The sequence below is a fragment of the Prionailurus viverrinus genome, chromosome A2, assembly GCF_022837055.1.
Source record: "Prionailurus viverrinus isolate Anna chromosome A2, UM_Priviv_1.0, whole genome shotgun sequence".
NCBI lineage: Eukaryota > Metazoa > Chordata > Mammalia > Carnivora > Felidae > Prionailurus > Prionailurus viverrinus.
The window spans coordinates 46,287,618-46,313,055 of NC_062562.1; the positions used below are offsets into that span (position 1 = coordinate 46,287,618).

The 25,438-nt window shown below is 38.2% G+C and overlaps 1 long non-coding RNA gene across 2 annotated transcripts in view; it reads right to left on the bottom strand.

Moving 5' to 3' along the window:
• LOC125160883 (uncharacterized) overlaps nt 1-25,438 on the bottom strand; it is a 113,469-nt gene that overhangs the window by 85,018 nt on the left and 3,013 nt on the right. The window lies entirely within an intron of this gene.

Sequence of the window (25,438 nt, forward strand, 5' to 3'; positions counted from 1 at the left end):
AATCAAAAGAAAGCGCAAGGAAAGAAGTAGTACATATTAATTAACAGGGTAAAAACCCCAGAAAAATAGTATAACTAATTAATAAATAAAAAAAATAGTTCCTTGGAAGTGGAGGAAAACATTAGCTAACCTAATCAAGAAGACAAAAAGGCATAAATAAATAAAAAAGAAAAGTGAAAAGTTTTATGGGGAGGAAATTTTTTAAAGCATGAGACCATACTCACAATCCTTCACAAATAAAATTGAAAACTTAGATGAAATGGATAACTTCCTAGAAATACAGTTTTACAAAACTGACCTTAGTAGAGAGAAAATTTTTAAGCAGACAAATTTTCATAGGAGTATTAAGGACTATTTCAAAGAACTACCCCATAAAAAATCACCACACTCAGATGATTTCACAGGGGATTTCTATCAAACTTTCAAATTTGAATAATCCCAATGCTATATGAATTATTCCAGAGCATAGAAAATAGAAACTTCTAAATTTTTTATAAAGATTAACATTTATACTTAAACCTAATAAATATAGCGCACACCAAAAACCTAAAGATCAGACTCACTTATGAATATTGATGCATAAAAAAACCCACAAAACACCTCATTTAAAAATATATCATGATCAAGCGGAATTTATTTTAGGAATGCAAAAATGGTTTGGTGTTAGGAAATCCTTTAACATAATTCACCATATTAGTATAAGAAGAAAAGTTAGGGGTGTCTGGGTGGCTCAGTCCGTTAAGCCTTTGACTTCGGCTCAGGTCATGATCTCGCAGTTTGTGAGTTTGAGCCCTGCGTCGGGCTCTGTGCTGACAGCTTGGAACCTGGAGCCTTCTTCGAATTCTGTGTCTCCCTCTTCTCTGTGTCCCTCCCCTGCTCATGCTGTCTCTCTCTCTCTCTTTCAAAAATAAACATTAAAAATTTTTTTAAAGAAGAAAAGTTATATGATTGTTTCCCTAAATGCCACAAAGGCTTTTGATAAAATTCAATATTCATTCCAATACTCAATAAAATAAGAAGATAGATATTTCCTTAATATAATAAAGCATACGTAAGTCCAAAAGCCAGCTTTTTATTTCATTGGAAAACATTAGAGATGTTACCACTAAAGTATGGTAAGGATGCCAACTATCTCTACTACTATTTAACACAATATTGGAAGTATCAGCCAATGAAATTAGACAGGTGGAAGCAATTTGAGGCATAAGAATTAGAAAAGCGGAAGTAAAATGATCTATGTAGATGATATGATAGTAGATATGCAAAACTCCAGAGATTCAATGATAAAACTTAAATAATAAAATAATTCAATGATATATCAGGATATAAAACTAACCCACAGAAATCAATAGCTTCATATTGACAAAGAATAACCAATTAGAAGAGATTTTGAAAACAAAAGCCTCAATGACAACAGCAACAACAACAAAGCTAAAATGCTTGGGTATTAACAAGAAATGTGTATCAGTTCTATGAGGAAATCTTTAAAACACTCCTGAAAGACGTAAAAGTAAACTTTATGGAAAGACATCCCTTGTTTTTGGAAAGTATGCCCCATCATAAAGATGTCACTTATCCCTAAATTATAAATGTAATGCAATCCAATAGAAATGCCATTAAGCCCCGAATAACCAAAGTAATGTTGAAAAAGAAAACCAAAGTGGAAGCATAATAATTCTGGACTTCAAGTTGTATTACAAAGCTGTAATCATCAAGACAGTATGGTACTGGCACAAAAAAAAGACACATAGACCAATGGAACAGAATAGAGAACCCAGACATGGACCCACAAATGTATCGCCAACTACTATTCAACAAAGCAGGATAGAATATCTAATGGAGAAAAGACAGTCTCTTCAGCAAATGGTGTTGGAAAAACTAGACAGCAACATGCAGAAGAATGAACCTGGACCACTGTCTTACACCATACACAAAAATAAACTCACAATGGATCAAAGAACTAAATGTAAGACAGGAAACCATTGAAATCCTAGAGGAGAAAACAGGCAACAACCTCTGTGACCTTGGCCACAGCAACTTCTTACTAGACATGTGTCCAGAAGCAAGTGAAACAAAACCAAAAATGAACTATTGGGACTTCATCTAGATAAAAAGTTTCTGCACAGAGAAGGAAACAATCAAAACTAAATGGCAACCGCTGGAATGGAAGAAGATGTTTGCAAATGTCATATCAAATGAAGGGTTAGTATCCGAAATCTATTTTTAAAAAAAACTTATCAAACTCACTCAAAAAACAAATAATCCAGTGATGAAATGGGCAAAAGACATGAACAGACACTTTTCCAAAGAAGACATCCAGATGGCTAATGACACATGAAAAAATGCTCAACATAGCTCATCATCAGGGAAATACAAATCAAAATCACAATAAGATACCACTTTGTGCCTGTCAGAATGGCTAAAATTAACCACCCAGGAAACAACAGATGTAAATGAGGATGCATAGAAAGGGGAACACTTTCGCACTGCTGGTGGGAATGAAAACTTGTGCAGCCACTCTGGACAACAATATGGAGATTCTTCAAAAAATTAAAAATAGAGATACCCTATGACCAGCAATTGCACTACTAAGTATTTATCCAAAGGATACAAAAATGCTGATTCGAAGGGGCACATGCACCTCAATGTTTATAGTAGCATTATCAACAAGGGCCAAAGTATAGAAAGAGCCCAAAAGTCCATCCACTGAGGAATGGATAAAAGAGATGTGGTATATATATACAATGGAATATTACTCAGTGATCAAAAAGAATGAAATCTTGCCTTTTGCAACAATGTGGTTGGGACCAGAATGTATTATGTTAAGTGAAATTCAGTCAAAGAAAGGCAAATATCACATGATTTCATTCATATGTGGAAATTAAGAAACAAAACAGATGAACATAAGGGAAGGGAAGGAAAAATAAGATAAAAACAGAGAGGGAGGCAAACCATAAGAGACTCTTAAATACAGAGAACAAACTGAGGGTTGCTGGAGGGGTGTTGGGTGGGGGGATGGGCTAAATGGGTGATGGGCATTACAGAAGGCCCTTGTTGGAATGAACACTGGGTGTTATATGTAAGTGATGAATCACTAAATTCTATTCCTGAAACCATTATTAAACTGTATGTTAACTAACTTGGATTTAAAGAAAATGAAAAATAAAAATAAATACCATTAAACTTTTGCTTCTAGAGCTAGACAAGTGGCTTTTAAACTTCACCCATATTTTAAATATAAAGCACACAAGAATAGCTAGAAAAACTGAAAAAGAAAGGCAAGGAGGGAGGACTAGCCCTGGTGGACATTAAAACTTACTATGAACCTCTATAATTAAAACTGTATAATATTATAACATAAATAGACAGACCAGCACAAAAGAATAGGAAATCCAGAAACAGACTCAAGTCTATATGGAAACTTAGCAGCAGACTATATAGTCAGGATAAATTCCCAGAAGTGAGATGGAGCAAAGGGCAAATACAGCTATTTAAAAATATTTTTAGATACTTTTAGGAATTAGGAATTTTTAGATATTAAATTTTTTTTAATATTTACTTATTTTTGAGAGAGAGAGAGAGAGAGAGCATGAACCAGGGAGGAGAAGAGGGAGAGGGAGACACAGAATCTGAAGCAGGCTCCAGGCTCCGAGTTGCCCGCACAGAGCCCGATGTGGGGCTCGAACCCATGAACTATGAGATCATGCCCTGAGCCAAAGTCAGAAGCTCAACCGACTGAGCCACCCAGGTGCCCCAGAAATTTTTAGATATTATTGCCTATTTTACCCATGGTCTCACCAACAGCGTGTATTGTCAAGTTTCTATTTTTGCCACCTGAATAAGTGAACGTGGTATTTCAGTGCTGTTTTAATTTGCATTTTCTTATTAAGAGTGACATTTCATTTAAGAGCTATTTTTCATATTTTTATACTTGTCTTTTTATCAAGATAATTTAGATACATTAAACTGTACACATCTTAAGTGTTCAGTTCAATGAATTTTGACAATCGAATACACCTGTGCAACCACCACTCAGAACAAGATCTAGAGCTTTCCATCACCCTTGAAAGTTCCCCTGTGTTTCTTTCAAGTCAATTCTCCCACTATCTCCAGACACAGCCACTTTTTCTGATTTCTATCACCATAGATGAGCTTTGCTTATTCTTGGACTTTGTATAAATGGAATATACAATGTACCCAATATACATGTCTGAGTTTTGTGTGTCTGATTCTTTTGGTCAACATAATTTTTTAAATTCATCCATTAATCCACATTGAGCATTAGCGTATTCCTCTATTTTACCAAGCAGAATTCCATTCTATGGATATAGCACAGTGTTTGCAAGATTAAATGTTATCTTCTATATAAATATCTATATATCTATTTCACTGTTCAAGAACAGAGTTGTAAAACATGGAAAGGGAGAAGAATAGCATGAATCCTGTAGTGTTTGCTTGGAACTGAGGCTAACAGTATGATCTCACAGTTTTTAATATGTGTAGACAGACATAGAAATAGCTATAGATATGTGGGGGTATATGTGTGTATGTGCATGTATATACATACATGTATTCCCAGGTTCTATTCTACTGAATGTGGAAGCAGTGTCATTCCAATAGTAATGGGTACACCCACCACCTATACCTTGATTTCTAAACACCAAAAAATGAATCAGAGCTCCTTGGAGAAATGGCCGATTCCAGGATAAGCAGAGAAAATACAATGCCATTCTGGAACATCTTCTGCCAGACACTAAAGACACTTTCAAAAGCTGATATGGTATCTCCAAAGGACAGAGGAGCCACCATGAAGGTACTTTCGCTGGCCAAATTTCAGACACTATGAGCAGCAGAATGAATAAAAATAGAAATGGACTGTAACACATTAAATTTTAAAAATCCACTAGTCCATCTTGCTAATAAAAATAAAAATTAATATTGAGTAGAGAGAAAGCTTCTTTTTAACAGAATAATACCAACTAATAAATGTGGGAGAAATAGAAGAAATAGAAAAATAACCATTTTACAATCACCATAGTAATAATGGACTCAGACAAAAAATCACCATAAGGTGGAAGGTTGTTGGAAAACAAGGTATTCACATGATTGTATGTGAATTACTTATTAATTATACAAGCAAACTGTATTGTTATAATGATAGACTTAGCAGGTACTAGATTAATCAAGTGATCAAAGTGAACATGGCCAATAATTGCACACACTGATATCATGTGCCCCTGAGGGAATACACTGAGAAGTACATAGTATTCCATCCAAAAATGTTGAATCTCATCATAAGGAAAGACTCAGAGTTCCAAATTAAGGAACATTTGCCACTGGAGCTTGGGATCCAAAAATATCAATGACATGAAAGACAAAAAAGGAGACTAAAAAAATAAGACAACAAAATGCAATGTGTCATGCTTGATTGGATCCCAGAGCTGGGGGAAATTACTTTATAGGACATTACTGAGACACTTGGGGGGAATTTGAATATAGACTATATGTTAGGTAATAATAGTACAACCATGTTCAATTTCTTGAACATATCAATTAGCTAGAGATTATGTGGGAGAATGTCTTCTTTGTAGATAGAAGTGTTCAGGGGTAAAGTGTCATCATACCTGCAACCATCTCTTAACTGGTTAAGAAAAAAGAAAGGAAATATTTTTATTTTTGTGTAGGTCTCTATCTTTCTACATACACATGAGAAGAGAGAGAAATCAAATGGGTGTGACAAAATGTTAACAATTGTTAAATCTGTTAAATCGGATGTTGATTATACTGTTTTTTCAAGTATTCTGTAGGTTCAAGATTTTTCAAAATAAAAATTTGAGGGGGAAACCATAATTTTTGGCACCAAATGGGGATAATACAGTTCAAGATATTTTCTTTGGAACAGTAGACTTCCAAAAGATGTTTAGACTGACCATACCTGCTTTGAGCTCTGACTCTAGATGCAAGGAAATAAAAACACACAGTCTTCAAGGCTACTTGAAGGTGAAAGTCTCTTCAACAGAGAGGGTTAAGAAGCTTTACCTGGGGGATGGACTGCATCCTTTTGGAGCTAGCTGACCGCCTGAGGTTAGAGCAGATCAGAGTCATGGCTGGGAGCAAACATGTATTTCATCCCCACAGCCATCCCTTTGAGATCTTCTGGGAGTGGCCACCATTCCTTCAAGGAACTGCTGCCTCCCCTCCAGGTGCTTCCGTCAGGGTTGCTGATCGCAGGACCCTGTCCCCTGGCCAAAGTTGGATTGGCCAGCAATACACTCCAGCCTTGAGGCCACAGTGATTAGGCCAGGGAAAGGTAAGTGACCTTAGCTGGACCAATCAGGCTCCTTTCCTAATATTTTACTTGTGGATTCTTGGAGAGAAAATCTCTTACTCTCCTCTAGGATCCTTTGGACGGGATGATGTAAACCTGGGGCTGCCTGTAACCAGCAACCAAAAGAATGAAGCCTATTGCAGTTGGTAGCTGTGCTGTTTTACGGGGTGAGACTCAGGCAAAATGGGAGGGATCCGCTTTGCTTTAGGCTTCTTCAAGTTACTGCCACCCTGTGGTACCAGTTTCCTCCTGGTGATCTTCTGGCTTCTGGGTCACCTGGTCCTGGACACAGGCAACATCTTGTACTACAGACCAATCTCTATTTTGTAAATCATGTGGCACATATGCACACACACGCACGCACACACACACACACACACACCCCTCTGCAAAATGCCTTCTTTTTTTTTTTTAATGTTTATTTACTTTGAGAGAGAGAGAGAGCAAAGAGGAGGGACAGAGAGAGAAGGAGAGAGAGAATCCCAAGCAGGCTCTGCACCATCAGCACAGAGCCCAACATAGGGCTCTATCTCACAAACTGTGAGATCATGACCTGAGTCAAAATAACGGATCAGATGCTTAACAGACTGAGCCATCTAGGCACCCGGCAAAACGCCTTCTTATTTGTCAAGTCCTTGCATTCTCATACATTATTCTTTTTTTTTTTTTTTTTTTTTTGCATGAAAGCTAACCATGAGTAAGACCTGGAACACAGCACTCTGGGGCCATGCATCCCAAACACCACACTGGCTGCCTAAAATCTCCCAAAAAGGCTTGTAAACAGAGCTCACTGTGTCCCTTTCCTTGAGATTTGGGAGAAAATCGGTACTTTTTTTTCAAGTCACTCGTGCAATTGGAATGCCTGTTCCAATTTAGAAAACACTACAAGGGTAAGTAGCCAGCGATATCATGGTGAATGTGGCTCAAAGCTGTTTCTCAGGGAGCATGTAGACTAGTGGGGATGATAGTCAATTCAGCTAATTATATGATCCAGCAGAAATCAGCGACGTGTCCAAAGAGAACACTACAGAGAGCTGGCCGAGGAATTTAAAGCTAACCGGAAGTAATGTGTCCTTGGTCTTGCTGATGGGTGCTCACGGCTTTCCTCTTCTAGTTACCCTGCCTGCTTTGTGTCTCAAAACAGCCTTCAGAGGAACGACCAACCTGACTCTTTCATAGCAAGTTTACATTGAAGATTGGGGAAATCAGATTATTTAGGGAGCTACTGTTAGTGTCTTTGGGGGGAGGGACGGTGCATATATGCACGCAGGTGTGTGTGTGCAGTGTATGCTTCTGGTGTGTATTTAGGGGTAGGGTTGTGCATGTTTTGTATATATTGTGGAAGCAGTGTGTTGTATATGTATTGTATATTGTGTTGTGTAAGTGTGTGTGTGGTCTGTTTTGGGGGGTAGAGCCCTGTATGTGGTTTGGTGTATGTATTGTGGAGTGTGGAGGGAGGGTGTGTGTGTATTATGTATCGTGTTGTATGATTGGATGTGTGGTATGTGTGTGTTGGGTGAGTTGTAGTGTGTGTGTTGTCTGTGTGGTGTGGTGTGTGTGTGGTATGCATTTGGGGGCAGCGCTGTATGTGTGGTGTGGTGTGTGTACTGGGGTGTGGGGTATGTGTGTGTTATGTATTCGGTTGTGCAAGTGTGTGTGTGGTGTATTGTACGTGTGTGGTGTTGGTAGTGGGTGTGGTATGGTGTCTGTGTGTGTGTGTGTGTGTGTGTCTGCGTGTGTGCAGTCTTACCCAGGGATACATGTGTTCACCCCAGCCTTTCAAAACGGTGTTCTCAACAAGGAGAGACCATGGATGAAACTGTATAAAGCCTAGGTGACCTCTGTCAAATCAGAGTGGGCCATTTTTAGCAACTTTGTGGATAAAAAGCACACTGTATTGTAGTCATAATATAACTGTAGCTTATTGACATGCCAGGGAACACAGCTGCTTTTTGTACCTTCTCATTTTGTCCTCTCAAGAACCCCATGAAATTAGTGCCTTTATCCTTATTTTATGGAGAGGGAAACAGAAACTTAGAGGGGTCAGTACACACTTTTCGTTTTTTTCTTTTCAATGTGATCCCTCTTGCAAGGGATCCTCTTCCAAGGATCCCTAATAGATACTACAACCAAGTGTACATCAATTAAATTGTAAGATTTTTTTTTCTCAACTGTCACTTGACAAATATTTATTATCTCTTATGTGCATAGTCCCTGCTGGGTGTTATAAGATTGAAAAATATTGTAAATAGCTCTTCTCTAGGAAGCAGCCAATTTAGTCTGGTGGTGTAATCATAAAAGGATATTTTCGTGAGCCACTTTTCTTATTTGTCTTTTGCTCTTTTATAGCAATTATCAAACTGTATTTGGACTTATTCCACTCCTCCTTAGTCCCTCAGGGATAAAGAACTCTATTTCACTCACCTTTGGATTCCTAGATGATAGTAGGTGCCTAATTGATGTTGGTTGAATAAATGAATTGATAATCTGGGAACTGGGAGGGATGAGTAAACATTCTAACCCTTCCCTTATTCGGATGCTGGAGGAATTAGTGCAACCTGCAAATGAACCCAAAACCAGAATAGAAAATAGCTATTACTCAACAAAGAAAAGTTTTCAAAATAGACTATGTTCCATATGCAACCATTCTGAGGTAGCTCTTAACCAACTTCCAAAAGGTCCCATGAGATGTTAATAAGTATTCCTTTTAAAAAGCAAAAATAATTCCACAAATACATTGGGGAAATGCAGGGTTAACTAGGCTTATAGGATTTCTTTACTGCAGGAGTTCTCAGGGCCCGTAAGAGACAGCTGTGCACTGAGTATAAACCAGAAAATGCAGATGGAGAATTGAAGAACAGACTGTATATGGCGAGCCATATTTTCTAAATTTATTTGCCAGTGGATTCTTTGGGGAAGAAATGGGGGGAATAAAAAAAAAGAATTACTTGCAAGGCCGGAAATAGGGTTAGGCAAGGGAGGCACGTAGGACACAGCATTTAAGAAAGCGCCCACTTGCACAAAAGCACTTGAGCAAGAGTGAGTGTCCCCTTCAGTTTTCTGTCCTAGGTACCTCCCTTGCTACACCCCAGCCCCAGACCAGAAGAAACACCTGCCACCACCACTGAAACAAATCTCCCATGAACACAGTTTGGGAAACTTTCTGTGGCCATTCCTCAACGGCAACATTTAGTCAGGGGTCATCATTTTGAAGGTGGCAACAAACATTTCCGGATCTTCTTTTACACATTTTGTAGAGAATCTGGCTCAGCGTTAGAGTCCTCATCTTTTCTTGGCCCTGTCCCAGAGCCAGAGCCTTCTGTGGATATCTGGCCAAGGGCATTGGAGACGGATTGGTGTTCTGAAAGAGCCAGGCTGCCCCTTTGAGCTAATTCAGGGAAAGGAAGTTTAAATGGGACTCATCTGTTCCACATACCAGAAGTCACTGGTTGCTGTTTCTTTCATTCTTGAAAACAACACAGACTAAGAGGAAGTCAATAAAAGATTCCTTAATGACAATTCCCAAAGGACAATGTCTGGCACTCAATAAATTGAATGAATGAGTGAGTGAATGTACGAATGGAAGAGAAGCCAGGGAAAGAATTACAGGATTAACAGGTGAGAATCAGAGAGAGGCCCCCCACTTCTTTTCAGAGTTTCTCTTCTGAGCCAGATTTTCTGCTGAAATCTTTCCTATTTTCCATTTGTACGGTTCCCTCCCGATGTAAAGTCCTGTTTGATCTTAAAGCTAATGACTAAGGCTGGGTGGGGCAAAAGCCTAAGCACAAATCATTTGTTCAAGAAAGTGTGTACAGGAGCACTAGGGTGGCTCAGTCCATTAAGCGTCTGACTTTGGCTCAGGTCATGATCTCACGGTTCATGAGTTCCAGCCCGGAGCTGGGCTCTGTGTTGACACCATGGAGCCTGCTTGGGATTCTCTCTCTCTCACTCTCTCTCTGCCCCTCCCCTGCTCATGCTTTCTCTCTCACAAAATAAATAAAGTTTAAAAAAATAAGAAATATATACTCCTGAGTTCAGTGTCATCTTAAATCCTGGGCTGGTTTTTTTTTTTTTTTTTTAAGTAAAAACACTTTGTGGTAAGCTCAATCCAAATAAATGTAGCAAAGTACATGGCTTTTAAATACCACATCGTAAGGTAACCATACCCATTCAGATGGCACACTGAAATATAAGGTAATAAAGCTTCATTTGGTTGTTTATTAATCTAATTAGACTCTAATACAAGCAAATGGTATTTAATAGTTCTACATTATAGTCCAGTTCATGAAAGAATTAAAAAGCACAAAGGGCATATTTGCAGAATTAAAATGGTTACTGTTTGGGCGCCTGGGTGGCTCAGTCAGTTAAATATCTGACTTCGGCTCAGGTCATGATCTCATGGTTCATGAGTTCAAGCCCTGTGTCGAGGTCTGTGCTGACAGCTCAGAGCCTGGAGCCTGCTCTGGATTCTGTGTCTCCCTCTTTCTCTGCCCCCACCCCCCACTTGCATTCTGTATCTCTCTGTCTCTCAAAAAAATAAACATTAAAAAAATTTTTTTAAATAAAAAGGTTACTGCATTCACTAAATGTCTCTACACTCCTGGGGCAATAACTGGTTCCTGAGAGTTGGCATCAGAAGTTCCACACTCCAGGTCTATAAAGCTGAAAGAATTGTTGTGTTTCTCCGGATTTCATCTGACTCATTGGTGTAAATGGGGACTACACCTGCATTGTTACATGACATGATCCATTTGTCCTGCCCCTCATGAATTTTTGAATATTCCTTCTCTTTTCAGTATTTGCATTATTAGATCAGACCCTTAAGTAACAATACACACTTTCCCTCAATGACTAAACATTTCAGTTAGTACTTAGATGTTAGTAAATACATTCAGTACTTTCTATAATCAAGCAGTTGAATTGATGAGGATGCATGCAATGTACCCAGCCCAGAAAAGTCACTAAACCTTACCCTCCAGACGGCAGACACTGGAGGTCAAAAGCAGCCAATTTTATACGCTGCTTTTGCATTTTATCATCACATACTTTTCACGAACCCTTTCACCACACCACATGAAAGCAGACAGAAACTACCTTTTGGGGCATCTCAGTGGCTCAGTCGATTAAGAGTCCGACTCTTGATTTCTGCTTAGGTCATGACCTCATGGTTCCATGAGCTCAAGCCCTGAGTTGGGCTCTGCGATGACAGCGTGGAACCTGTTTGGGATTCTCTCTCTCCCTCTCTCTCTCTGCCCCTCCCCTGCTTGTGGCTCACTTACACTCTCTCTCTATCAAAATAAATAAATAGACAGTAAAAAAAGAAGAAAGTACCTTTCTGGATGAGAAGGAACTTGAATTCTACTCCTGAACACTTGGTGATGTCAGTTAGGGAAAATTATTGAACTTCTCAAAAGCCCAAGGAAGCAAATAGTTTCTACCTCTCAAGAATGTCATTGGCATAACATCAGGGCTGTAAACAAAGATCCTTGGGCTCTTGTGCCAAGATAAAAGATGTCTTGTACCAAATGAGGAGGGAAATACACCTGTTGAGTTAGGGTAAGGGTGAGCTTGATTACAGAGGCAGGCAAACCATGTGGGCGTTAATTCTATATGGGCTACTTTGCTGCCTCAGTTCTAGCGAGTCACACTGCACCTAAGCTCAGGACAGTCTCCAGTCCAACAAAGTCAGTGTTTAATTGGTCACACCACTGTGCATGGCTGCTTATCCCCAGCTGGTCTCAGTGTGGTGACTGACAACCTGCCTCAGATAACTGACTGGGCTTGACTTGTCTCATGCTGGTGATGACACTATACATCTTGAGTCTTTCTTTTTAAATACCCTTTTTAAAAAAGTTTATTCATTTTGACAGAAAGAGGGGCAGAATGAGAGAAAGAGTCCCAGGCAAGCTTTGAGCTGTCAGCGCAGAGCCCAATGACATGGGGCTCCAACCCATGAACCGTGATATCATGGCCTGAGCTGAGGTCAAGAGTTGGCCAACTGAGCCACCCAGGCACCCCTTGAGTCTTTCTAAATAGGTGGTTAAGCATCTTAGGGTCAAAAGTTATCAGTGTAGGCAAAGTGAATTGAGGAAGCTGAATTATTAACAGACACTCTACAGTATTGTAGGTGATTAAGTTTAGCTCATAACAAGGTACCAATAAATGCCTCGGTATTATTATTAGCAAAACTGGAGAAAAAATGAACTATTGGGACCTCATCAAGATAAAAAAGCATCTGCACGGTGAAGGAAACAATCAGCAAAACTAAAAGGCAACCAACGGAATGGGAGAAGATATTTGCAAATGACATATTAGATAAAGGGTTAGTATCCAAAATCTATTGAGAATTTATCAAACCCAACACCCAGAAAACAAATCATCCAGTGAAGAAACAGGCAAAAGACATGAATAGACACTTTTCCAAAGAAGACATCCAGATGGCCAACAGGCACATGAAAAGATGCTCAACATCACTCATCATCAGGGAAACACAAGTCAAAACCACAATGGGATACCACCTCACACCTGTCAGAATGGCTAAAATTAACAATTCAGGCAACAACAGATGTTGGCGAGGATACAGAGAAACAGGAACCCTTTTGCACTGCTGGTGGGAATACAATCTGGGGCAGCCACTCTGGACAACAGTATGGAGGTTCTTCAAAAAATTAAAAATAAAACTACCCTATGACCCAGCAATTGTACTACTACATGTTTATCCAAAGGACACAGGTGTGCTGTTTCAAAGGGGTACATGCATCCCCATGTTTATAGCAGCACTATCCACAATGGCCAAAGTACGGAAAGAGCCCAAATGTCCATCAATGGATGAATGGATAAAGAAGATGTGGTATATATATATACAATGGAGTATTACTCAGCAATCAAAAAGAATGAAATCGTGCCATTTGCAACTATGTGAATGGAACTAGAGTGTATTATGCTAAGCGAAATTAGTCAGTCAGAGAAAGACAAATATCCTATGATTTCACTCATATGTGGAATTTAAGAAACAAAACAGATGAACATAAGGGAAAGGAGGGAAAAACAAGATAAAAACAGAGAGGAAGGCAAACCATAAGAGACTCCTAAATACACAGAACAAACTGAGGGTTGCTGGAGGGGTATTGGGTGGGGGGATGGACTAAATGGGTGATGGGCATTAAGGAGGACACTTGTTGGGATGAGCACTGGGTGTTATACGTAGGGGATGAATTACTGGATTCTACTCCTGAAATCATTATTGTAAATTTAAAGATTAATTAATTAGTTAATTAATTAAAAGAAAAAAATGGAGATAATCAGATAATCCAGCCCTTCGCTACCACTACAATCTCCTCTTGTGTCACTCATGACCCTTAAATCACAAAAGCCTTGTGTCTACTCCTAGAGCGTGGCAAGCCCCTGCCACCTCAGGGCTTTGGCCCTCGTGGTCCCTTCTATGGAATACCCTTCTCTTGGCTGGTCTCTGGTGTTTGGCTCCCTCTTATTGCTTTGTCTCAGCTTAAATGTTTCGTCATCAGAAGTGCCAGTGGCCTCCTCATCTCTTGCTCCATTATCTTCCCTCTGGAGACCCCCTTCATTTCCTTTATGGCAGTCATCATGTTCAGAAATCAATTGACTGTACTTGTTTATTCACTTATTGTCTATTTCCCCTCCTCCAGGAGGACAGAGATAATATTTGTATTTCCAGTACCAACCACAGGAAGGCACTTGTTAGGGACTAAACTGTGTTCCCCCAAAATTTGTACGTTGAAGCCCTAAGCCCCAGTGTAATAATATCTGGAGTTGGGGCCTTTGGAAGGTAAGTAATATTAAGTAAGGTCATAAGGGTGGGGCCCTTGTGATGGGACTAGTGCCCTTATAAGAGGAGACACCAGAGAGCTTGCTCTCTCCCTCTCTCTCTGCCACGCACAGACACGGTGAGAAGGCAGCTGTCTGCAAGCCAGGAAGGGAGTCTTCACAAGAATCCGACCATGCTGGCACCTTGATCTCACACTTCCAGCCTCCAGAACAATGAGACAATAAATTTCTGTTTTTGGAGCTACCCAGTCTATAGTATTTTATTATGTCAGCCCAAGCAGATGAATTCAGCATTCAATAAATCTGTGTTGAATGAACCGGTATATAATCTCTTATACAAAATCAAGAGTTAACCACATTTTGTAATATGAATAGTCCTGGATGATTTTTTTTTAAATAAAGTGTGGGTTGGCAGAGTTTCATACTGTATTTATTAGGAGCTTTATTAAATACAACTTGTCTATTTTTCTTTGCTACTCTTATCACAAATCCCTATTATTGCTAAACTATTTAAAAAGATACATCCAGGCAAAGTCCACCCAGGCACAGCTGGCCATTGGATCAGATGTCTTAACTTACTGGGCCCATCTGTAAAACAGCTTTCATTTTATTTTATTTTTAAAAAATACTGGCCAATTGTTTGAATTGTTCAAAAGTTTCAGCACCCTGTAGACAAAACCACAGAGCTCTGAACACTTCCATGGAACTGCCTCTTTGTGGAATGAATTTATGTAGGTTAATTCTAAAAATTTCCATGACTTTGCTTAGATTCTAAGGGAAGGTACTTTCACATAGGCCTAATCATTTTGTTTTCAGTTCAGTCACAATTCTTATAAACATTAATTTATATTCCTCAGAATCATCTATTTATTTTTTATTTCTGTTTTTAAGAGAGAGAGAAAGAGAGAATGCACAGGGGAGGGGCAAAGCAAGAGAGAGAGAGAGAGAGAGAGAGAGAGAGAGAGAGAGAGAGAATCTTAAGCAGGCTCCACGCTAATCCAGGAACTCAACTCACGGTTGTGGGATCGTGACCTGAGCCCAAATCAAGAGTCAACCAACCGAACGACCCAGGCACCCCTATTGATTTTTTTATATACTTAAAAGCTAAAATTTAAGGTTTGCTTTGTTTATTAACAACAACAACTAAAACTTATTAGGTTACTCTGGAAACTTCACCATGCTGGGGAAGGGCAACACAACAAGGTCAATGTTTTATTGGGCAAAAAGCTTAGGATTCCCAAATTGTTACCTTGCTGCTGGTTCCAAAAGCAATGGACGATTTGCATACGAAACCTTCCAGTCTTAGAATCTGAGGTCAATGTCAGTATCTTTCGCAGAGAAAATTCTGCTCAGATATGCTAAGCAATTCTTGGCATTCTACTAATAAAAATAAATAGTATTGACGAACATTGAGTCATTAGTATGTGCCAAGCACCGTGAGAGTCTTTTAAACATATTTAATTTGATCCTCACAAGGACCCCATGAGATAGCTATCATTGTTACCTCATCTTACAGAAGAGTAAATTGAGGTTTTAAGTAACTCCCACAAGGCTGTCATCCTCATTGGTCTTCTTGCACCAAAGCACTGGTTCTAACTACTAAAAATATCATTCTGCTTTCTTGGACCTCTTTTTAAAAAAATTTTTTTAATGTTTATTTATTTTTGAGACAGAGTGTGAGTGGGGGAGGGGCAGAGAGAGAGGGAAACACAGAATCCGAAGCAGGCTCCAGGCTCCGAGCTGTCAGAACAGAGCCCGACTCGGGGCTCAAACTCATGAACCGAAAGATCATTACCTGAACCGAAGTCGGCAGCTTAACCGACTGAACCACCCAGGTGCCCCTTGGACCTCTTAATCTTTTTTATCATTCACCATTTATAAGTCCTTACTCTTTGAAAACACTGTGCTAACTGGCTAGAGGTCAGCTTCAACTTTATCTTTGCCATTGAAGAGGGTAAGGGCACTGCTCAAGAAAAGGAATCGGGTGGATAATATCTGAAGAAATATGATTTAAGCACCTAAGAGAACAAATTAATTTCCAGTTAAAATGCCCTTGTTTGTATGCAAAAATCATGGTAATTTTTCAATAGTTCTTGTCTACTCATTAAACAATTGCCCCAGGGGACTAGCATGCAATAATTAGTTAGCCTAGTTCAAGTTACTTACATGCTTTAAAGTAATAAAATTGCCATCCACAAGCACCATGAGAGTAAAGTCATAAAAATTTTATTCACATAGTGTCTGGTACATAGAAAACTCTCAGTAAATGTTTTTGATTAAATAAATATTGCAATCCCTTAAATTCTCTTTAACTAGATGTCACCAAAACTTTAGATTATTTCCCTCTACATCTTTTTGAGTGGTAAAGTTTTATTAAATTGAATCTGTATCTTCAGCTGGTTTGTCATTATTTTCCAGATTTCTCCATGCTTTCTTCCTAACAAGGCAATCTGTACTGTAATCATCTTTGTTTGAGATTAGTACTGCATTACTAAGTTCAGAAACTGAAGGAAATTTTATTTTCTCTTCTACTGAGGTATTAATTAGTTCTGTAAAAAACATAGGACCAATAGCTAATATCGTAACTACAAAATTCCAATTGGTAAGTCTCTTTTGGTGAAAACAAATCTACCTGGCTATTGGAAGGAAAAGCGGGGCAGGGGAATTCAGGTGCTCATTTGTAACCCCTTGAATATTCTCTGCAGTTGCCACCACTCCATGTACAAAGCCAAACTCTTGGCTGAGCCCTAAGGAGCTGCCCAAACCCTCTCCACAGGTCCTTTTTCCATCCTTCCCTCCTTGCAGCGGTGTTCCCAGGCCTCAGGCAGACACCAGAGCCATAAAAGGCCTGGTTCACTCCTTGAGGAATTTTTGGCTTTCACAAATTCCAGGGATCTGCAAACGACTGAGAGGCACAAAAGGGCTGGAGGAGATCTCCAGAGGGGCAGAAACAAGGGGGCAAAAGGCAAAGAGAAATCAGAAAGTTATCATCCAGGTAGTAGAGCAGGGAAAGATTTCCTTCAGTTCTCATACCTGTTAGCTTGGTTTTGAAGTACAGGTAAGATCTCAAAATTCTCAGCAGAGCTCAGATCTCAGACTTCGCGGAAGGGGAAGTCCTAATCTCACTCTGAAAACATTTGAAAGCAGCAGGGAAATGAATCTAACTAAAGCTATGACAGAGCCCTGGCCCAGCTCAATTACAGATCAGACTGACTCAGCCTTTCACAGAAGGGGCTTGCTCTTTCTGGAGGTAAATACTTACTTTCTGTTCTACTTTGCTTTCCTACAAAATACGAAGCACACAATAAAAATCTAAGACCTATAGGGGTGCCTGGGTGGCTCAGTCGGCTAAACGTCCGACTTCAGCTCAGGTCATGATCTGGCGGTCCATGAGTTCAAGCCCCACATCGGGCTCTGTGCTGACAACTCAAAGCCTGGAGCCTGCTTCAGATTCTGTGTTTCCCATTCTCTCTGCCTCTCCCCTGCTCATGCTCTCTCACTCCCAAAAATGAATGAATGAATGTTAAAAAAAAAATTAAAAAAGAAAAAAAAAATCTAAGACCTACAGAAAACCAACAAAATGTGTCTTGTGGTTAATATATAAAAGAAGCAATAGAAGCAGATCCAGAAATAGCTTGGAAGTTGCGCTTAGTAGCAGACTCAATAGCAGAGGAACCTGAGCATTGGACAATAAGCTCAATAAATTCAAAAGGAGGTAGAAAAGTAGAAACAGAAACAAAGAATATATAGGATACGTAGAAAAAATACCAAGATGGAAGATTTAAACTCAACTGTATTAATGATTACCTCATATATAAATATATTAAACACTGCAATAAAAAGGCAAAGATTGTCAGACTGATATAAAAGGGGTTGTTGTTTCAAACAACCCAATATGTAAACGGTGTCCCAGAAATAAGAGAGACAACATGACAGAAGAAACCATTGAGGTTTTGTTAGCTAAGACTTATCAAACCTGATGAAAAATACCAACTTACAGAACCAGGAAACAGCACACCCCAAACAGAATAAATACAGGGAAAACCACACCTAAACAAATCATAGCAAAAATGGTGAAAAGCAATGGTAAGCAGTAAATCTGAAAGGGGATAAAAGGTATAAACATAAAGGATTGATGGTATGAATAACAGGTAGGTGACTTTTCACTGGAATTAGTGGAGGCCAGAAGACAATAGAATATCCTTAAAGTGCTAAGAAATGCACTTTAACAAATGCTAAAGACCTTTAAAAAAAAAAGTTTTTCTTGAGAGAGAGAGACAGAATGTGAGCGGGGGAGGGACAGAGAGAGAGGGAGACACAGAATCTGAAGGAGGCTCCAGGCTCTGAGCTGTCAGTACAGAGCCCGCCATGGGGCTCGAACCCACAAACCACGAGATCATAACCTGAGCCAAAGTCAGACACTTAACTGACTGAGGTACCCAGGTGTCCCGAGACCTTTTTAAAGTAATATATGTGCATCTATATCTATTTATCTGCATGCATGATATTTTAAAATACTATTGAGTGTTTCAAGAAAAAAACCCCAATATATTATGAGGTTTATAATTTATGCAGAAGTAAAATGGAAATAACAGGAGCACGAAGGTTAAGAGGAGGAATAAATAGAATTATATGGTAAGATTCTTATACATCTATAAAGTTGTATAATAGTATTTGTCAGCATGTTATTTGAACATAGATTGTGATAACTTAAAGATAGAGTATAATCTCTACAGCAGAAATTACCAAAGTATGGTCCCCAGATACACATCGTCATTGGCATCTGAGAACTTAGCAGACATGCAAATTTTTTTTTAAATTCACATCCAAGTTAGTTAGCATATGGTGCAACAATGATTTCAGAAGTAGATTCCTTAATGCCCTTTACCCGTTTAGCCCATCCTCCCTCCCACAACCCCTCCAGCAACCCTCTGTTAGTTCACTATATTTAAGAGTCTCTTATGTTTTCAGACATGCAAATTTTTGAGCTCTATCACAGACCCACTGAGTAAGAAACTCTGGGGGTATGGCCCAGAAATCTATATTTTAATAAGACCTCCAGCTGTTTTCTAAAGTATGTACAGTTTAAGAACCACTGCTCAGGAACAGCCACTAGAATATACCACAAAGAAGTATACTTACAAACAGGAGATAAAATGGAATGCTTCAAAAATGCAATAAACCCAAAGGAGGTAGAAGAGTAGAAACAGAAACAAAGAATAAATAGGGCACATAGAAAATAAACATCAAGATGGGAGATTTAAACCCAACTGTATTAATGATTACCTCTAATATGAATATATTAAATACTGCAATAAAAAGGCAAAGATTGTCAGACTGATATAAAAGCAACATGTGGCTTAATAATATATAATTCAATTATAAAGACACAGATTGCAAACATAAGGGTAGAGAAACATATATCATTCAATCACTAAGTATAAAAAAGCCAGTGTGGGGGCACCTGTCTGGCTTAGTCTGTATAGCACGCCACTTATGATCATGGGTCATGAATTCAAGCCCCATGTTGGGTGTGGATCCTACTTAAAAAAAACAAAAAAAAAAGCTTATGTAATTATATTAATATCAGACAAGGATAAAAGAATAATACTGGACTTCAGAATAAGAATAATACTGGAAGAAAAGAGGAAAAAATTTTAATGATGAGAATAAAATCATTGAGAAGACATATCAATCCTAAACATATTTGCAACTAATAACAGAGTTCCAAAACGTATAAAGAAAAAAAAGACAGAAATGGACAAATCTTCACTCATAATTGAAGAGATTTTAATACTCTTGTCTCAGTAATTTTAGGACACACAGAGAAAAAAAAATCAGTAGAGAGGTCTACTTGAATAGCACTGTCAACCAACTCAATAAAATACCGACTTGACAAAATATTGTACCCAATTACAGAATACACATTCTTTCAAACCCACAGGGAACATTCATCAAGATAGATTATATGCTGGGTAATGAAAGACATCTTCATAAATGTCAAAGAATTAAAATCTAATAGAGTATGTTTTCTGACCCAATAGTAATAAAGTAGAAACCAACATAAAAAAGATATCTGGCATTACACACCTATTTGGACAAGCTAAAATTAAAACTAGTGACAACAGCAAATGTTGGTAGGGATAGAGAAAAACTAGATCTTTCATTCCTTGCAATTGTGAAGATAAAATGGTATAGCCTCTCCAGTAAATAGTTGGTCAGTTTCTTTACAAACTAAACATAAATTACTATATGACCCAGGAATTATACTCCTGGGCATTTATCTCAGAGAAGAAAACTTATGTCCACATAAACATGTGTAGAAAATTATTCACAGTAGACGGACTTCAAGTTGTATTACAAAGCTGTAATCATCAAGCCAGTATGGTACTGGCACTAAAACAGACACTCAGATCAGTTGAACAGACTAGAGAACCCAGAAATGGAGCACAAACGTATGGCCAACTAATCTTTGACAAAGCAGGAAAGAATATTCAATGGAATAAAGACAGTCTCTTCAGCAAGTGGTGCTGGGAAAACTGGACAGCGACATGCAGAAAAATGAACCTGGACCACTTTCTTACACCATACACAAAAATAAACTCAAAATGGATGAAAGACCTAAATGTAAGACAGGAAGCCATCAAAATTCTCGAGGAGAAAGCAGGCAAAACCTCTTTGAGCTCAGCCACAGCAACTACTTACTCAACACGTCTCCAGAGGCAAGGGAAACAAAAGCAAAAATGAACTATGGGGACCTCATCAAAATAAAAAGCTTCTGCACAGCAAAGGAAACAATCAGCAAAACTAAAAGGGAACCAAAGGAATGGGAGAAGATATTTGCAAATGACATATCAGATAAAGGATTAGTATCCAAAATCTATAAAGAACTTATCAAACTCAACACCCAAAATACAAACAATCCAGTGAAGAAATGGGCAAAAGACATGAATAGACACTTCTCCAAAGAAGACATCCAGATGGCCAACAGACACATGAAAAAATGCTCAACATCACTTATCATCAGGGAAATACAAAGCAAAACCACAATGAGATACCACCTCACACCTGTCAGAATGGCTAACATTAACAACTCAGGCAACAACAGATGTTGGCGAGGATGCAGAGAAAGAGGATCTCTTTTGCATTGTTGGTGGGAATGCAAGCTGGTGCAGCCACTCTGGAAAACGGTTTGGAGGTTCCTCAAAAATGAAAAATAGAACCACCCAATGACCCAGCAATTGCACTACTACATGTTTATCCAAAGGATACAGGTGTGCTGTTTTGAAGGGGCACATGCACCCCAGTGTTTATAGCAGTGCTATCAACAATAGCCAAAGTATGGAAGGAGCCCAAATGTCCATCGATGGCTGAATGGATAAAGAAGATATGGTATATATATACAATGGAGTATTACTTGACAATAAAAATGAATGAAATCTTGCCATGTGCAATTACATATATGGAACTAGAGGGTATTACGCTAAGCTAAATTAGAGAGAGACAAATATCATGTGACTTCACTCATATGAGGACTTTAAGATACAAAACAGGTGAACATAAGGGAAGGGAAGCAAAAATAATATAAAAACAGGGAAGGGGACAAAACATAAGAGACTCAAATATGGAGAACAAACAGAGGGTTACTGGAGGGGCTGTATGGGCTAAATGGGTAAGGGACATTAAGGAATCCACTCCTGAAATCATTGTTGCACAATATGCTAACTAACTTGGATGTAAATTTTAAAAATACATTAAATAAAATAAAAAAGAAAATATTCACAGTTTTATAATAACAAAAAATAGGAACAAGTCAACTGTCCTTCCGTGGGTGAATGGGTAAACAATCCATGCCATATCATGAAATACCACTCATCAAAACTTACTACTGATACACATAACCACTTGGATGGATCTCAAGAGATTATGCTGAGCGGAAAAAAAATTTTACCCCAGAGGTTAAATACTATATGATTCCATTTATGTATCATTCTTAGAATGAGAATATTATAGAGATGGAGAACAGATTAATGGTTGTCAAACATTAGAGATATGGGAGGAGAAAGGAATGAGTATGACTACAAAGGGATAGCATGAGGGGACTTTGTAGTAATAGGATAGTTTTGCATCTTGATGGTGGCAGTAGTTACATTAATCTATGCATGTGATAAAAATTTCATAGAACTAGAAACACGCACACACACACACACACACACACACACACACGTGAGTGCATGTAAAATGGGTGAAATCTGAAAACTGTCGGTAGATTGTGCCCATGCTAATTTCCTTGTTTTAACATTGTATTATAGACAGTAAAATGGTGCCAAGCAGGATGAGTGCAGGATGAATGCAGGATGCATACAACTTCTCTGTATTATTATTGTAACTTCCTATGATTCTATAATTACTTCAAAAGAGAAAGAAAAAAGTTATCTGAAAAATTCACAAAGATTTGGGAATTAAACATACCCTTCTGAATAACCTATGAGTCAAAGAAGACTGATAATAACTATTAGAACATATTTTCACCTGAATGATAAGTAAAACACAAATCCCACTATTGTGGGGTTCTGTGAAAGCAGTGCTTAGAGGAAAAATTTTAGCTTTAAATACTTACTAAGAAGAAAGGTTTAAAATCAGTGATATTACCTTACATCACAAGAAACTAGAAAAATTGGAGGAATGAAATCCAAAATAGCTAGAAGAAAGAGAATAAGAAAAATAAGAAAGAAAATTAATCAAATATAAAATGAACAAACAATAGAGAAAATCAACAAAATCAAAATTTGGATGTTTGTAAAGATTCATACAACTGATATAACTCTTAGCAAGATGATCAAGGGAAAAAAAGGAAACACAAATTAACAAAAAAAATTTTTAAGAGTAAAAAGTGTTTATCACTATAGATCATATAGACATTAAAAGGATAAAACTTTATACCAACATATTGACAAATTCCAGTGAAATAACAAATTCCTTAAAAAACAAAAATTACCAACTGAGAAAAAACAAAAAGTATATATCTGACACGTATTATAGAAAATGTATACATAGTAAAAACCTTCCCCCAAAGAAAATTCCAGGCCCAGGAAGCTTCTCCTGGTATGTAAGAAAGAAGCAGTACCAATCCTACATCAGGTCTTACAAAAAAGAGAAGGAATATTTCCCAACTTATTTTATGAGGGTAGCATTACTCTGATACTAAAACCTGACAAAGATTATGAGGAAAGAAAAACTACGGATGTATATCCTTCACAATCATAGACACAAAAATCCCCAGCAAATATTAGCAAAGCAAAGCAAATCTGGAAATAAAAATAAGGATAATACACTGATCAAGATAGACTTCTTCAGGAATTCAAGGTTGGCTTAACATTCAAAAGTAACATAATTCATGATATTAACAAAATGAAAGAGAAAAACCATACGAATTTCTCATTGGATGCAGAAAAAGCATTTGACAAATTCAACCTGCTTTCATGACAAACTCTCACAGAGCTCTAGCAATAGAAGAAAACTTCCTTCACTGAACGAAGGAACTACATTTCATCAACATATAACATTATATGCATTGATGAAACTCTGAATATTTTTACTCCTACATTTGAGCATAAGGCAAGATATCCTGAATGGAGACATTTATAACATTGAATTCAACCAGGGCCAGCAGCCTTATGTAACATTTTTACAAGTGATTTGAAAGATATTCAGATACACAAATGCTATTGACTTCTTTCTGATGGGAACCAGCTAAAATTACAATACATCACTAGTGGAAAGAGCATGTTTTCAAACTGTGGGTTCAAACTGTAGGTTAGGATTTGCTGGTAAGTTGTAAAATCAATTTGTTAAGTAAAGACCAGAATACTTTTTAAATAAAATTGAGTAGACTAGCAAATACCAGAATTCATATATCAAGGGAATTTTGTTTTGTAAAATTTATGTCTGAAATACACTGAGCTGGCTTCTTCTTAAATGGTTTAAGTTTTTAAGTTAGCAATGGTTACTCAGGAGTAAGAGAGAGAGGGTAGTGGTGACTTATTGCTATAGCCCTGCCCTGGACTGGGCTGCCTTATGCTTAAATGTACTTAAAGTGTGTGTGTTTTTGTGTGTTTATTGGATCATAATGTATAAAAATGTGATATGTGAAATGTGATTTTAAAAATTTGAGGATTCATAAATAGGCAAAAAGTGATGATGTCTGAGCAAAAAAGGTGTGGGTAAATGCAGGAGGCTATGAGCTCCAACTTCTTACACAGGAAGGAACCTGGTAACAGTACAGACTCTTCCCAACACACAGCATCAGACCTTCAAAATGCTGAGTCTCAGTAGGAAAATAAAAGGAGACTCTTGTCCTTCTCTGTACAAAATTATGTTTTCTCTACATGTAAAAGAGACAAAACAGAGGGGAGAGCTACAAAATGTCACCATTACCCAGTGCAGCTGCTCAATGTTATAATGCACAACTCTAGAGGGTGCTCTCACACAGACTGTGATGTGAATGGCTCCCCCTAGAGTTGAACAGTACACAACACATACAACCCTACCAAGCAGCCAAGAATGTAGTGATTAAGAGTACAGGCTTTGAAGCCAAACAAACCTAGGGTCTAATTCCAGATCTAACCCTCTGGGGCAGGTTATTTAACCTCCCCGAGCCTCAATTTCCTTAAGAGGACACACACGTATTCCTAGGATATAATTCAATGCCTGGCATATAGTGGTTCTCAATAAAGCTGTGTTAAATCAATGTAAGAATGAGCTAATAGCTGCCTTATAAAGTGGTGGTGAGTAAATGAATTAACATAGACAAAAGTTTTTACAGACAGTCTAAAAATTAAAACAGCATTAAACAAGTATCTACAAAAGCTGACAGAATGAAAGTTTAAGATTTTCCAAGGTGTAAAGACACAGGCTGGGAAGGAATTATTTTGTTTATTAATGAAAAAATAATCACAAGCTATTAAGAGAAGAAAAACTTTGGTAGGGTGGAGATCCTTTCCTTCCTTCCTTCCTTCCTTCCTTCCTTCCCTCCCTCCCTCCCTGCCCCCCACCTTTCTTCCTCCCCACTTCTCCTCCTCCCCACTTCTCTTCCTCCCCATCTCTCCTCCTCCCCTCCTCCCCCCACCTCTCTTCCTTTCCTTCTTTTTTTCTTGAGATATTTCTTGAAGCTTGAGAATACATTTGATACAAAAAGTAGGAAATGCATACATTTTGTTATTTCCAACTGTAGAACGGGTAAGGACACAAAGTATTGATAACATCAAAGCATCTAAGAATGACATTGAGGCTTGGAAGCTCAAATGT